This window comes from Chiloscyllium punctatum, chromosome 38 (genome assembly GCF_047496795.1).
Source record: "Chiloscyllium punctatum isolate Juve2018m chromosome 38, sChiPun1.3, whole genome shotgun sequence".
In the NCBI taxonomy this organism is placed as follows: Eukaryota; Metazoa; Chordata; class Chondrichthyes; order Orectolobiformes; family Hemiscylliidae; genus Chiloscyllium; species Chiloscyllium punctatum.
In genome coordinates this window covers 1,540,727-1,556,273 of record NC_092776.1, presented here as the reverse complement: position 1 = coordinate 1,556,273, position 15,547 = coordinate 1,540,727, and the positions used below count along the sequence as shown (strand labels likewise).

Sequence of the window (15,547 nt, the reverse complement as noted above, 5' to 3'; positions counted from 1 at the left end):
TAAGGACAAATGGGTAACTAGGGAGAGAATAGGGCCCCTCAAAGATCAGCAAGGCAGCCTTTGTGTGGATCCACAGAAAATGGGGGAGTTACTAAATGAATATTTTGCATCAGTATTTACTGTGGAAAAGGATATGGAAGATATAGACTGTAGAGAAATAGATGGTGACATCTTGCAAAATGTCCAGATTACAGAGGAGAAAGTGCTGGATGTCTTGAAACGGTTAAAGGTGGATAAATCCCCAGGACCTGATCAGGTGTACCCAAGAACTCTGTGGGAAACTAGAGAAGTGATTGCTGGGCCTCTTGCTGAGATATTTGTATCATCGATAGTCACAGGTGAGGTGCCAGAAGACTGGAGGTTGGGAAACGTGGTGCCACTGTTTAAGAAGGGCGGTAAAGACAAGCCAGGGAACTATAGACCAGTGAGCCGGACCTCAGTGGTGGACAAATTGTTGGAGGGAATCCTGAGGGACAGGATGTACATGTATTTGGAAAGGCAAGGACTGATTAGGGATAGTCAATATGCCTTTGTGCATGGGAAATCATGTCTCACAAACTTGATTGAGTTTTTTGAAGAAGTAACAAAGAAGATTGATGAGGGCAGAGCAGTAGATGTGATCTATATGGACTTCAGTAAGGCGTTCGACAAGGTTCCCCATGGGAGACTGGTTAGCAAGGTTAGATCGCACAGAATACAGGGAGAACTGGCCATTTGGATACAGAACTGGCTCAAATGTAGAAGACAGAGGGTGGTGGAGGAGGGTTGTTTTTCAGACTGAAGGCCTGTGACCAGTGGAGTGCCACAAGGATCAGTGCTGGGTCCTCTACTTTTTGTCATTTACATAAATGTTTTGGATGCGAGCATAAGAGGTACAGTTAGTAAGTTTACAGATGACACCAAAATTGGAGGTGTAGTGGACAGCGAAGAGGGTTACCTCAGATTACAACAGGATCTGGATCAGATGGGCCAATGGGCTGAGAAGTGGCAAATGGAGTTTAATTTAGATAAATGCGAGGTGCTGCATTTTGGGAAAGCAAATCTTAGCAGGACTTATACACTTAATGGTAAGGTCCTAGAGGCTGTTGCTGAACAAAGAGACCTTGGAGTGCAGGTTCATAGCTCCTTGAAAATGGAGTCTCAGGCAGATAGGATAGTGAAGGCTGCATTTGGTATGCTTTCCTTTATTCGTCAGAGTATTGAGTAAGGGAGTTGGGAGGTGATGTTGCGGCTGTACAGGACATTGATTAGGCCACTGTTGGAATATTGCTTGCAATTCTGGTCTCCTTCCTATCGAAAAGATGTTGTGAAACTTGAAAGGGTTCAGAAAAGATTTACAAGGATGTTGCCAGGGTTGGAGGATGAGAGCTATTGGGAGAGGCTGAACAGGCTGGGGCTGTTTTCCTTGGAGCATCGGAAGCTGAGGGGTGACCTTATAGAGATTTGCAAAATTATGAGGGGCATGGATAGGATAAATAGACAAAGTCTTTTCCCTGGGGTCGGGAGTCCAGAACTAGAGGGCATAGGTTTAGGGTGAGAGGGGAAAGATATAAAAGAGACCCAAAGGGCAACTTTTTCACACAGAGGGTGGTATGTGTATGGAATGAGCTGCCAGAGGATGTGGTGGAGGCTGGTACAGTTGCAACATTTAAGAGGCATTTGGATGGGTATATGAATAGGAATGGTTTGGAGGGATATGGGCTGGGTGCTGGCAGGTGGGACTAGATTGGTTTGGGATATCTGGTCGGTGTGGACAGGTTGGACTGAAGGGTCTGTTTCCATGCTGTACATCTCTATGACTCTATGACTCTATTTCATCATGCTAATGCAGCATTTTTCACAGATGGAGAGAGCCCTTCAACGTTACCAAACCTGCAACTGCATAGACTAAAATATATAATGGGCACTGGTAACAATAATAAAATAGAATATAACAATGTCATATACTATAATAGTATATTAATATAATTGTATATCCAATCAAAAGTCATTGATTTGAAAGGTTAGTTGAAGGTTTCAGTTTCATGGCATCAGGACACCGTAAAGATTACCTCTTTATATGTTTCTTTGTTTTGAATTGTGATCTAAAACGGGAAAAGAATATTGTTATAATACAAAGACTGTGGAAAGAGTTGCTGAACTTCTAAACACAAGAGAGTGGAACTCATTATAAGTTGTGTTTACGCATTTACTTTGTTCAAACAATGACTAAGATGCAACGCAGCATGGGTGAGCAAACTTCACCCACAAACAGATTGCTAATTTGTTTGTACAATCGGGACCAGTTTGTGAAGGCCAGGACTCATCAACATGATAATTCTTTGATTGATGCCTGGGCAGCTGAACTGAGAGTATGTGAAGGCACAAGTCCCAGACTGCAACAGAAAAAGGATCTCTCTTTTGCTCTCTTTCTCAAAACTGAAATACCCAAAAACTGGAAAATAGGTAGATATTCTCTATAACCTATTGCTTTTAACCAGTCACTGGAAAACTGAAAAACTATTATGCCAATTGCAGTATAAAGAACTGAAATAATTATAATACAAAAAAACCCCCACCAATTAGAAGGATTTGACAAGCAAAGGATAGATCTCTGGGCTGGTACTATTGAACTGTGTTTACCCAGAATTTTTTTCACCACCTGTAACACCATGTTTGTTTGTTTGTCTTTGTATGTCTGTATGAGCGTGTAGGTTTTCAGAAGGAGATTAGAAGTATTTTGTTTGCCTGTGAATGGAATGATTTCTTTGTAATAAATATAAATTTCTTGTTAAGTAGAGAAATCTGATCAGTGTTTTCTCTTAACTGAATTGGAAATTGGGGACTTTGTGTAGTTTGGCAAAGTCTTTAATGTTGTGATGACCCTGGGAGCAGTGGTGCTTGACTATCAACAAACTTTCCCAAGTTGATTGTGACACTAGTCAGTGAAGTACCTTTGAAATGTAATCATGGTTATAATGAAGGAAATGCTTTGACCATTTTTCCACATGGTGAACTCCCAGAAATGGTAATCATAATACAAACTGGTTTAATGATGTTGATTGAGGGATAAATATTTTCCAGGATAGTGCCTCTGTTCTTCTGTGAAAAAATACCACTGAATCTTTTGCGTTAACTTAAGAGAGCAGGTAGGGCCTTAGTTTAATGTCTCATCTGAACAACAATTCCTTTCTCAGTGTGGGATCCTCAGTCTTCATTTCTGTAGTTGTGCAGATCCTGGGGAGGGACTTGACCACAATATGCTGGCTCAGAAAGTGTTCTCAACTGAAGCAACAGAACTGAAAAGTTAAATTAACTCTGTTTCTCCCTCCACATGTGATGCCTGACCTGTTGAATATTTTCAATAGTTTTTTATTTCAAAATTGCAGCTAAGGATATTTTTGCTAAGGATGCAATGATTCTTACATTTCTAAGTTTCATTTTATGGTTGTGTTCTGCACTGTATGTGTCTCTCCTAAAAAAGAATTAATTTAATAATTTTGACTAATAGTTTGGGAAGGTCATCATTTATCTGTGGCAGGACTGCTTGAAAGAGCAGTAACGAAAGCATACAGTAGTCCAGGAATTATTAACTGGGCATAAAGGGCCAGAGTGAGGAGTTTGAATTTGTATATGACACTACTTTGGCTGCTTCTTCATATTGGACTCCAAATGTTAACTCTCTTTCTCTCTCCACATGCCTGCTGAGTCTCTCAAGCCTTCTCTGTGTTTGTTTCAGATTTCTAGCAGCTGTAGTATTTTGCCTTTATTAGAGAAGTTAGGACTGTTTTCCTTTGAGAAGGGTGAGAGGAGATATGATATTCAAGATCATGAGGGGTGTGGACACTGGAAAAAAGTGTTCCCAGTGACATGGTGGGTCATTTCAGAGCTGGACACATTGTGACAGTTGAGAACTAGATTGGATTTTTACACTGACTAATAAAGTTACTGGTTACTGAGTATTACTGATACTAGTTTTCACTTAGGATTATCAAATTAACTTAATATTAACACTCCTTTGGTTGTCTGCATTACATTCCATCAATATGTGACAGTCACAGAGACCTTCAGTGAAACACTTGCAGAAAGTCATGATTTGGAGTGACAGGTACAGTTACAACATTTAAAAGGCACTTGGACAGGTACATGGATAGGATATGGGCCAAGTGGGGTTAGCTCAGTTTAGGAAACCTGGTCATTATGGACAAGTTGGGCCATAGGGTCTGTTTCCACACTGTATGAGTGTATGGCACAGACTCTCAGTAACTTGGTTACAGAAGCAGCTGGGGGCGGGGCGGGGCGGGGCGGAGCGGAGCGGTGGCGTGCTGACGTCAGGGCGCGATGACGTAAGGCCGGTCCGGGTCGGTCCGGGGGTTGCTGGGTGGGGGAGGGGAGGCCTCGCGTCTGGAGCGGCAACCAGTGTCTGTCAGTCAGGGGAGGGAGGGAGAGAGACGGAGCATCACAACAACACCGAGCCCCAGCGTCAAAATCAAACCCCGTGAGGAGCAGGCTGACTGGGTTGGGCAAGGCCAGGCCAGTGACACTCGCTGGGGAGGGCTGTTAGCGGGGGCCGGGTCGGGCCTCACTGGGGAGTGAGGGAGGGGGTACCGGGGGTGAGAGGCCAGGCATTTCACAACAAAAGGGAGCGACCGGAGAGTCCGAGCGGGGAGGCTCCGGGCCCGGGGCCGCAGGCTGCAGGCTGCAGGAGCAGGAGCAGGAGCAGAGCCGGCCAGGCTCCCAGGTAAAAGCTGCCAGTGTCCATGGCCCCAGACTGCGGCTGGTGCCCGGGGCTGGGCGTTGTTTAGTGTGAGGGTGAGCTTCTGTTGTGGGAACTAAGAAAAGCGGAAATGTACATTGTACTGCACATTTATCTATGCTTACATTTATTTTAAATGGAGTAGGCTTTCTTGTGCAAACTCGGCGCAGCTTCTGAGCTGGCACATTTTCAGCGAGACTTTTTGTTTATTCAGCAGGAAAAGGAGAAGCGGGTTGCTTGGAAGAAAAGGTGCAAGTGTTTCAGTGTTGAAGATTTAATTTGAAGGGTTTGCTAACTGTTTTGGGAAGAGGGACGAGGCTTTTTTTTTCCCGCTATGCTGTTTTGTGTGTGTGAACTGGATTCTGTTGCGGTGAGATGAGGTTTTGAGATTGGAGGTAGTTCTCTTTCACCTCCTCTCTCTCCTCTCTCTTTCCCCCCCTTCCCCTTAAAGAAATAAGAGAATTGACAAACTTGAGTCACTTTGTTGTCAAAGCCGGAACGTACTGAAGGCTTTGTAAAGTGTTACAATTCACATGCAATTAGACTATTTGGAAATGTGACTAATATTTATAGTACAGATTTGGACGGGAAGAAATGTCAAACGTTTCGCATTATATCTACCACCTTTTATAGAATCCCCCAAAACACTTTGAATTTTATCTGAAGTCTAAACTCTTGTAAGAATTGTGTTAAAATCAACTCTGCTTATTGACATTACATTCATTCGTGGGAGTGTTTATTAAGGAAAAGTGTGCTGGAGTCTGCAGTTCTGCAATACCAATGAATTTTCTCCCCTTTACATCCAGACAACTTGGAGTACTATTGTGATGTTGAACTATTAATCCTTACTGCTCTGTTAAAATCATTGTGGTGTGACTTGTGGGAATCTAGATCAAATTGTTAAGAGCGTGGTGAGTTAGAGGCCATTAAATTGCTTTATAAACAAGGCTTCAGGTCAGAACCTTTTCACCTGCACTAAGGAGTGTAGTTTGTATCAGATGTAGTTTCATTAAATATTGTAGTGTACGTTTTGTAAATCCTGATTGAAATGCAGATAAGCTTGGAATCCTGCCATTAGTTTAAGTACATAGTTATAACATGATTGCAAAATAGTAGCCTTGTCAAAAGGGTTAATTTGACATTGTAACTTTCCATTTGCTTTCTATTCGTTAAGCTGAAAACTACATTGAAAGTGTGCATTCTTTTGTTTACGTGCATGCAGTTATGAAAATGTTTGGTTTAGGTTTAGTTTAAGTTTAGTTTGTGATGTGTGGCTTGCCATTTTGTACTGTCATCAGAGAGCTCCATGATGTTGGAATTGGAATCGCTCAGTATATATGGGAGCCTATCTCCCAATTTCCTTCCTGTCCCACCTATCTTTTCCACCCTGTTGTTGACTGTGGGTAGATTGGTTGACAAACACAGTTTTGACAGAATTTTCGTTAACATAGTGACAACTTGTCCCCTGAAACAACCATGGTCGTTCTAGCTGTCTAGTATTCTCGTTTCACTCGTTTGGTCAAACTTAAGTATATTATGTGTACAGCTGGCTACCTGTGTATCATCTGATTTGGACCACATCAGGTCTTATCAAGTACCATACTTGTGTTAAAATTCAAATTGCAAAGATTACTACTTTAGCCCCTTCACATTTGTTGAAGTAGTTTTTGAGAAGAATGGGCGGCATGGTGGCTCAGTGGTTAGCGCTGTTGCCTCTCAGCGCCAGGGACCCGGGTTCGATCCCAGCCCCGGGCGAATGTCTGTGTGGCGTTAGCATGTTCTCACCGTGTTTGTGTAGGTTTCCTCCCACAGTCCAAAGATGTGCAGGTTAGGGAATTGGCCATGCTAAATTGCCCAGAGTGTTAGGTGCATTAGTGAGAGGGCATTAGTCAGGATGGTGGGCTACTCTTCGGAGGGTTAGTGTGGGCTTGTTGGGCCAAATGGCCTGTTTCCACACTGCAGGGAATCTAATCTAAACTCTTTGCCACTGGAATTGCTAGCACTGTTTCGTTGTCTCTGTGCTGCTTTCTTACCCTGCCTGTGTCCCTATACTGTACCCTCATTACTGATTGCATCTTCCTTCTCCCACTGCTTTCAGGAAGCTAAATCAAATTGCAGATTTACCTTATCTGATTTACCCCTACTCTCCCACCCTCCTCTCCCCCCCCCCGCCCCCCCCCCCCCCCCCCCCCCGTTAATCCAACCCCATTTACTCTTCATTACAAAAGCTATCTGCTTGTGCATTGTAACAATGCACAGCTGAGACAATTTGCGTCTGAAACTGATTCATCCCTTTATACTGTCAAATCTGACTTGTGCAATGTATTTTTTTTGTTGTGGTTCTGTTCGCCGAGCTGGGAATTTGTCTTGCAAACGTTTCATCCCCTGTCTAGGTGACATCCTCAGTGCTTGGGAGCCTCCTGTGAAGCGCTTCTGTGCTGTTTCCTCCGGCATTTATAGTGGCCTGTCTCTGCCGCTTCCGGTTGTCAGTTCGAGCTGTCCACTGTAGTGGCCGGTATATTGGGTCCAGGTCGATGTGTTTTTTTTTAACAGTCTCCAGTTTTCTTAAGGAGCGGTTCTCCGAAAGCTACTGTGCTTCCACTTAAACCTGTTGGTGTTGTGTGATTTTAACTTTGTACACCCCAGTCCAACACCGGCATCTCCAAATCATGTCCAATTTTCTTTACTTTTTAAGGACCAGTTCAACTGAAACTCGGCTATCCCACAACAGCTGTCCTTTGTTAATCCACATTGGCAACTGGCTCATCATGTCCGCTTAACATCCTCTTTGTGCCTTGCTCCCTTTAGTTTCAGTAACCTTCTGCATTGTCTTCTGTACTTGCCATTACTTCAGTTCTGCAAACCCCATTAGTGGGCATGCCATCTCCTGTTTGTTGCCCTTCCAAATTGCTTTTGAAAAAAGGCTTTTAGCCCTAACATTTTAACCAAGCTTCTGATCCTCTTTCCTCATATTCTACTTTAACTGGTAGATATTTTTGTATGATTATCCCTCCTGAATCATTACATGACAGTTCTATGTTAATGGTGCAATATAATACAAATTGTTTACATGAAGTCTAAAGTTGCTGTACATTGTCACTGTGAGGGAACTGAATGAAATGGAAAGTAGGAGAGTTTAGTCAAGAATTTGATTCCAAGTGGTGCATTCGTGAATGGGAGAAGTAGTAGTGGAGAGATTTCAGAGCATTCACAGCAGTCTTCAGACAGATGTCAAGTGGATGATCCATGTTGGCGTCCTCTAGTACTCTTCAGCACTACTGACATCAGTCTTCAGCCGATTCGATTCACTCCATGTGATATCAAGAACTGGTTGGAGGCATTGGATGCTGCAAAGGCTCTGGGTCCTGACAACATTCCAGCAATTGTATTGAAAACATGTGACCCAGAATTTGCTGCTCCTCTGGCCACCTCTTCCCATGCAGTTACAACACTGGCATCTCCTGAAAATGTAGAAAATTGCCCAGATATGTCCTGTACATCCTATTAAAAAGCAGGAGAAATCCAATCTTGCAGATTACCACACAATCAGTCTACTCTCGATTTGTCTGCAAAGTATGGAAGGCGTCATCAACAGTGCTATGAAGCAGCATCTGCTCAGCAATAACCTACTCAGTGACACCCAGTTTGGGTTCCGCCAGGGCTACTCAGCTCCTGATCTCATTACAGCCGTGCTTCAAACATGGACAAAAGAGCTGAATTCCAGGGGTGACATAAGAGTGGCAGCCATGTTCAACAGTGTGTGGCATCAAGAAGCTCTAGCACAGTTAGAATCAGTGGTTATCTGACTCTTTGCTGGTTGGAGTCATAGCAGACACATATGAAGATGGTTGTGGTTGTTAGAGATCAGTCGTCTCTGCTTAAGGACCATCTGCAGGAGTTCCTCAGGACAGTGTTCTAGGCACAATGGTTTTCAGCTTTGTCAGTGATCTCTCCTTCATCCGAAGGTCAGAAGTGAGGATATTTGCTGATTAGATTAGATTACTTAGTGTGGAAACAGGCCCTTCAGCCCAACAAGTCCACACCGACCTGCCGAAGTGCAACCCACCCAGACCCATACCCATTCCCATTCCCCTACATTTACCCCTTCACTTAACACTACCGGCAATTTAGCATGACCAATTCACCTAACCTGCACATTTTTGGACTGTGGAAGGAAACCCACGCAGACACGGAATATTCGCCATTCATGACTCAGTCCATGTTCAAATACAAAAAGATCTGGACAACATCCAGGCTTAAGCTGACAAGTGGCAAGTAATGTTCATGCATCTCACAAGCCAGGTTATAAACATCTCCAATCTAACCACCTCCACTTAATATTCAGTGGTGTTGGCATTACTGAATCCCCCCATTATCAACATCCTAGGGTTACCATTGAGCAGAAACTCAACTGGACCCACCACATAAACACAGTGGCTATAAGAACAGCTCGGAGATGAGGAATAGTTCAGCGTTTAACTTGCCACCTGACCTCTCAAAGTCTGACCACCATCTACAAAGCACAAGTCAGGAGTGTGATGGAATACTGCCCACTTGCCTGGATGGATGCAGCTCCAAGAATGCTCATAGCTTGACACCATCCAAGACACAGCAACCTGCTTTATTGGCACCAAATCCAGAAACATTCACTGTGTACCACAGATGCTCAGCAAAAATGTGTACTATCTGGAAGATGACCCGCAGAAATTCACTAAAGTTTCTTAATACCTTCCAAACCAACAACCATGTTCATCTGGAAGGGCGAGGGTAGCAGATATATGGGGGAACACAATCTACAAATTCCCCTCCAAGCTGCTGACTGTCCTGACTTGGAAATATACTGCCACTCCTTCATTGTCAAATCCTGGAATTCTTTCAGTAAGGGCAATGCCGTCCACATGCTGTAGATTGCTCTGCATTGGTTCAATAAGGAAGCTTACCACTACCACCATGTGAAGGAGCAACTAGTGATGGACAGTAAATGCTGGTGTCCGACAAGTAAGTAAAAACAATTACTGCAGGAAGTAAAGTATGCTGAATAGGGAAATTGGTGAAAGGTGCTGAGGGTGTGCTTTATCCTCTTATTTTCAGTCTCCATTTAATTTCCTGTTTAAGATAGCAGGAGGAGCAGGTAAATTAACAAGTGTTTTATTAAAAGTACGTTTTTTGCCACTATTGTAAGTGTTGTATTGTCTTCAATATTGTAAAGTTTACTGACAGTTCAAAAACATTGGGAGGTGTGTGCTTTTAATTATATCAACAATTAATTAATGCACTAGGTGTGGAAAGACAGATAACGTTCTCAGATCGCAAAATATGGGAGCCTCTGGGTGATGCTTTGATCCTCAGCAAACCCATTTACTGTAAGTAAGGAACTTTGGCTCAAAATTATTGAGCTGGTGGTAGATTCTTTGATACGCTAGGAAATGGGAGAGTTAACAGGGTGCTATTTCAGGAGGTTGTCACATTCCTTAGGCTGCTCTTATTTAGTCAGTGGTCAGGTCTGTAAGGGGATCCACAGGACTATAGCCTTAGCCTTTGTAATTATCCATCAAGTTTGCAGGTTTTTTCAGCTTATTTTGAAATGAGAGTGGTGATGGAAGATAGATGAGCTAATTGGTCATGACACTGGAGCAGGGAATCATCCAAGCAGTAAAATAAGAATGTGGTTGTAGTTAGGGACAATACAGTTGGAGTGCCTTCATACTTTTCTCTGAAGTGAAAACATGCGCTCCGAAAGCTAGTGCTTGCAATTAAACCTATTGGACTATAAACTGGTGTTGTGTAATTTGTAACCAAAATTGGTGGGATAATGTACAGTGAAGAAGGTTATCTGAGAGTATAATGGGATCTTGATCAGATGAGCTAGTCGGTCAAGGGGAGCTAGATAGTTTAATAAAATGCAGCACCTTGCATGGAAGACAAATCAGGGCAGGATTTGCATAGTTAATTGTAGGACCCTTGGAGGGCTTGTCAAACAGAGACCTAGGGATTACAGGTATGGTGCTCAATGGTCAGCACTGCTCCCTCACAGCACCAGGGACCAGTTCGATTGCACTCTCGGCAACTGTGTGGAGTTGCACGTTCTCCCCAGGTCTGCGTGGGTTTCTGCTGGGTGCTCTGGTTTCCTTCCAAAGTTCGAAGATGTGTGAGCCAGATGGATTGGCCATGCTAAATTGCTTGTAGTGTTTAGGGATATGGAGGTTAGGTTGATTAGGGTATGGGGTTGCTGTTCGGAGGGTTCGTGTGGACTTGCACTGAATGGCCTGTTTCCCCACTACTGATTATATAGAGGTACATTCTTCCTTGAAAATGGCCTCACACGTACACCAGGTAGTGAACCTGTTTGGCCCATGCTTGGTTTAGTTGGTCAGCACATTGAGTCAAGGAGTTGAGACGCCATGTGGCTGGACAAGATGTTGGTACTTTTTGAGTACTGCACACGGTTCTGGCTGCCCTGCGAGAGGAAGGATATTATTAAATTGGAAAGGGTGCAGCAGACATTTACAAGGACCTTCCCGGGACTAGGAGAGGCTGGGATGTTTCTTTCCCTAGTGTGTAGGAGATTGAGGGGTGAGCTTATAGAGGTTTTTAAAATCATGAAGGGCATAGGTAAGGTGAATTGCAAAGGTATTTTCCTTAGGGTATGGGAATTCAAAACTGGACAGTATAGTTTTAAAATGAGAGGGGAAAGATTTAACAGGGACCTGGAGGGCAACTCTTTCTCACAGGATGGTGTGTATATATAATGAACTGAGAGAGGAAGTGGTAAATGTAGGTACACTTACAACATTTAAAAGACATTTGGGCAGATATATGAATGGGAAAGGTTCAGAGGGATATGGGGCTGGTTTATCTTGGGAAACCTGATCAGTATGGGCAAGTTGGATTGGATCCCTTTGTAATTTGATGTTATCATCTACACTGTATAAAGTGCTGCCTAACTTTGTATCATCAGCAAATTTAGGTACATGACTTTCTATGCCATTATCTAAGTCATTAATGAATAATATGAATAATTGGGGCCCTAACATAGATCCTTGTGGGACACCGCTGGTCACATCCCGCCAATTTGAGTACCTACCCATTATCCCTACTTTCTGTCTGCCAATCAGCCAATTTACTAGCTATGTCAGTAATTTGCTCTCCATTCCCTGGGCTTTTACCCTTAGTTAACAGACTGTTATGTGGGACTTTATCACATGCTGTCTGAAAGCTATATAAATGAAATCTCCAGACATTCCCCTGTCCACTATCTTAGTCACCTATTGGAAAAAAAAGTGAGTTTTATCAGATGCATTTAAAAGAAACGCAAAAGAGGTAACCTCTGGGTTATTACTTGATTCATGTATAAATTGGCATAGGATGAATGTAATTAGAGAAGTAGATGTATGGCTGAAAGAGGAAGTGTTAAGGAAGTGAGTTCTAGTTTGTATGACATTAACACCAGTACTGATGGAAGTGGGATCTGTACCTTTATGATGGTCTCCACCTGAACCATGCTAGTGTTTCTGCAGGCTATATAACTAGGAATTTCAGAGGGTATTAAACTAAATAAGAGGACTTAGTGATCAAATTTAAGTAAATATTACAAATTAAGGGATAGGTTTGAAGCAAGAAAGCAAGATCTTAGTGCAGTAAATGAAGGCCAGGTAACGCTAAGAAGGGACAGATGGAAAATAAGTAACAATATAGTAGCAGTCAAGCTTTGAGGCTACAAAGATAAAAAGGCTCCCATCTGAATGTGAGTAGAATTTATGAAGTAAACAAATTGATAGTTCGCATTGAAGTGGATAAATGTGATTTGATGCCTATTATGGATACACTGCTGCAGGATGACAGTGAGGTTTGAATATTGAGGTCACCCAAGAAGATTTAAAACTAGCCAAAAGCGCAGAGAGAGAGTACTTATCAAAGATGGTGTTGGTGCAATAGTGAAAGATATCTTTGATTCAGGAGATGAGAATGTAGAAATTAGTTCGGGTGGAGATTAGAATGGTAGAGTATTTAAGTCACAAATGGGAGTGATCCACAAGTCACCAGACAGAAACCATGATGTCGGAAGAAGTAGGCAAGAAAAAATATTGGGTAATCAAAAAACGGGGATGATAATCATGGGTGATTTAATTTATATATAAATTGAAAATATTGCATTAGCAATGGGAGCCCTAATGGAAAATTAGTAAAATGCTGTCAGTGTTTCTTAAGCTAGAAGTCTGGAATCACCCAAAGGAATGTTGTTATTATACCTGGCATTGTTTGATGTAACATGATTAATGAATGATCTGAGTAGGGAATCAATTAATTGAGAAACAGTGGCAGATATTTAAGGGGCTATTTCAGAATATTCAGAATAAGTGTGTTGTAACTATAATGAAAAATTCCAAGGGAGGACCCATTATTCTTATTAATCAAAAAATTTGAAGCAAACATCAAATTTGGAAAAAGCATTTTAATAGACAAAGATGAGTGGCAGGTGCAACGACTGATCAGGATTCAAGGAATGCTGGAGAATGATTAAAAGATTAATCATGCCAAATAAGAGTAGATAGTAAAGAAATGGTACGTGTAATGATTAAGTGTTTTGCTGTGTTTTTCCTATAGATGATACAAAAATATTCCAGTAATAGCTGTAAATCAGGAGGTTGAAAGAAGAGAAGAACTTGGTAAGATTATAATCACTAAGGAAGTATTACTGAGTAAACTGATGGAGCTGCAATTGATATGTCTCTGAGTGCTGAGGGACTTCAACCTAAGATCTTGAGAGGCTGCTAATGAGAGAGTAAACGCTTTGATGCTAATTTTCAAAATTCATTAGATTCTGCAAAGGTTCCATCAAACTATGAAGTAGCAGCTATGTAATCCCTCTTTTCAGAGAGGCAGAAAACAGGAAACTGTACATCAGATAGCTTGACTTGGTCATAGGGAAGGTCTTAGGATTGATCAATAAGGGGTTCATACATGGTATGATGCACCTCTGTAGCTTGAACCTGGATATTCTGGCCTGGAGTTAGGGACACTACAACTGCAGCGCAAGACCTGTATTCAGGAGATGTAACATGGCAATTGGAAAGATTCTAATCAGGAAGAGTGATTATGCTTTTGTGAAAAGGTAATAGTGTTTAATTTGTTGTAATTCTTTTGAAGGAGTAACATGCACTGTTGTTAACTAAAAGTCTATTGATGTACTGTACTTGGATTTCCAGTAAGCATGGTGCTACATAAAATAATTGTACAAAGTAGGAGCTTGTGGTGTAGGAGGTTAATTGAGTATGGATTGGTTGGCTGGCAGAAAACTGCAGGAATGAGTCTTTTGAGTTAGGCTGGATATGATGAGTGGGGTCTTGCAAAAGGTTGTGCTCCTCAACCTTTCTTAATTTATGTCAGTAACTTAGATGAGGGGAATGAAGACCTAAATTTGCAAGTGGCACAAAGATAAGCAGGAACATCTGTTGTGAAGATGACATAAGGATACAGATTAATATAGTTTGGCTGAGTGAGTGGGCAAAAATCTGTTAGATGGAGTGTAATGTGAGGAAAATGTGAGATTGTTCATGTTGGCTGAAAGAATAAATAAATAGAATATTAATTAAGTAGAGAGCAAATAGAATTGAGGAGCAGAGGGATCTGGGTATTCTAGTGTATGACTGCAGGTGTGGCAAATGTGAAACCGGTCTGAGGGGCTGAATGGCCTACCTCTGTTCTAATATTCCTATGATTAAGGCAACTAGTGGAATGCTATACTTTGAGTGAAACTGAACATAACTGAAACATAAAAGTAATGAAGTTATACAAGGTACTGAGATTACATCTTGAATACTTTCATGTTTGATCTCCTATTTAAGGAAGATAGAAATGTGTTTAAGGCAGTGCAGAGGAGGTTTACTACCTGACCTAGCTTACTACCTGGAGTGACTGTATTATCTTAAAAGTTTAAATTAAGGCTTTGTTCTTTTAGTATATAGGTTTCTTTTTCTGACAGTTGTGCAACTTTGTAACCCTATCTCAGGAAACATGTCAGAATTCACCTGACACCAGGAGCTTTGAAAGCTTGGGATTTCAAATAAACCTGCTGGATTATAAGCAGGTGTCATGTAACTTCTGACTTTGTCGACTCCTCAAATTGAACTAAAGCACATAGCAATCAGGAAATATGGTCATTGAATATTTTAAGGCAGAGAACAATAATTGTTGTTTGACAGAGGAATTCAATGTTGTAAGTTTGCTCGCTGAGCTGGTAGGTTTGTTCTCAGACGTTTTGTCACCATGCTAGGTAACATAATCAATGAGCCTTCAGTGAAGTGCTGATGTTCTGTCCTGCTTCCTATCTGTGTGTCTAGGTTTCTTAACTGGAAATGATATCATCCATCTTCTTTTTCTCAGATTGGTAAATGGGGTGCAAATCAATGTGTTTATTGATGGAGTTCCGACTTGAATGCCAGACCTCTAAGAATTCCCATACGTGCCTTTGTTTAGCCTGTCCTAAGATGGATGTGTTGTCCCAGTCAAAGTGGTGTCCTCCTTCATATGTGTGTGAGGATACTAGTGATAGCTGGTCTTCTCTTTTGGTGGCTAGTTGCTGTTCGTGTATTCTAGTGGCTAATTTCCTGCCTGTCTGTCCAATGTAGTGTTTGTTGCAGTCCTTGCAGGGTATTTTGTATATGACATTCGTTTTGCTGGCTGTTGGTACAGGATCCTTTAGGTTCACCATTGTAATCTTAGCGGCAGACAAAGGGGGCATGACCGTCATCATAAACAGAATGCAGTACGCTGAAAAGGCGAAATTATTACTCACAGATACCAACACTTACA

At 41.9% G+C, this 15,547-nt stretch overlaps 1 protein-coding gene across 2 annotated transcripts in view; it reads left to right on the top strand.

Moving 5' to 3' along the window:
• The first annotated feature begins 4,362 nt into the window (after positions 1-4,362).
• Positions 4,363-15,547, top strand: part of shoc2 (SHOC2 leucine rich repeat scaffold protein) — a 140,969-nt gene continuing 129,784 nt past the window's right edge. The window contains exons 1-2 of one of the 2 annotated variants that reach the window (XM_072557040.1): positions 4,363-4,720; positions 13,340-13,401. The gene's annotated coding sequence lies outside the window, so the exon portion shown is untranslated. The remainder of the gene's footprint in view (positions 4,721-13,339; positions 13,402-15,547) is intronic. The other variant, XM_072557039.1, reaches the window with a different exon arrangement.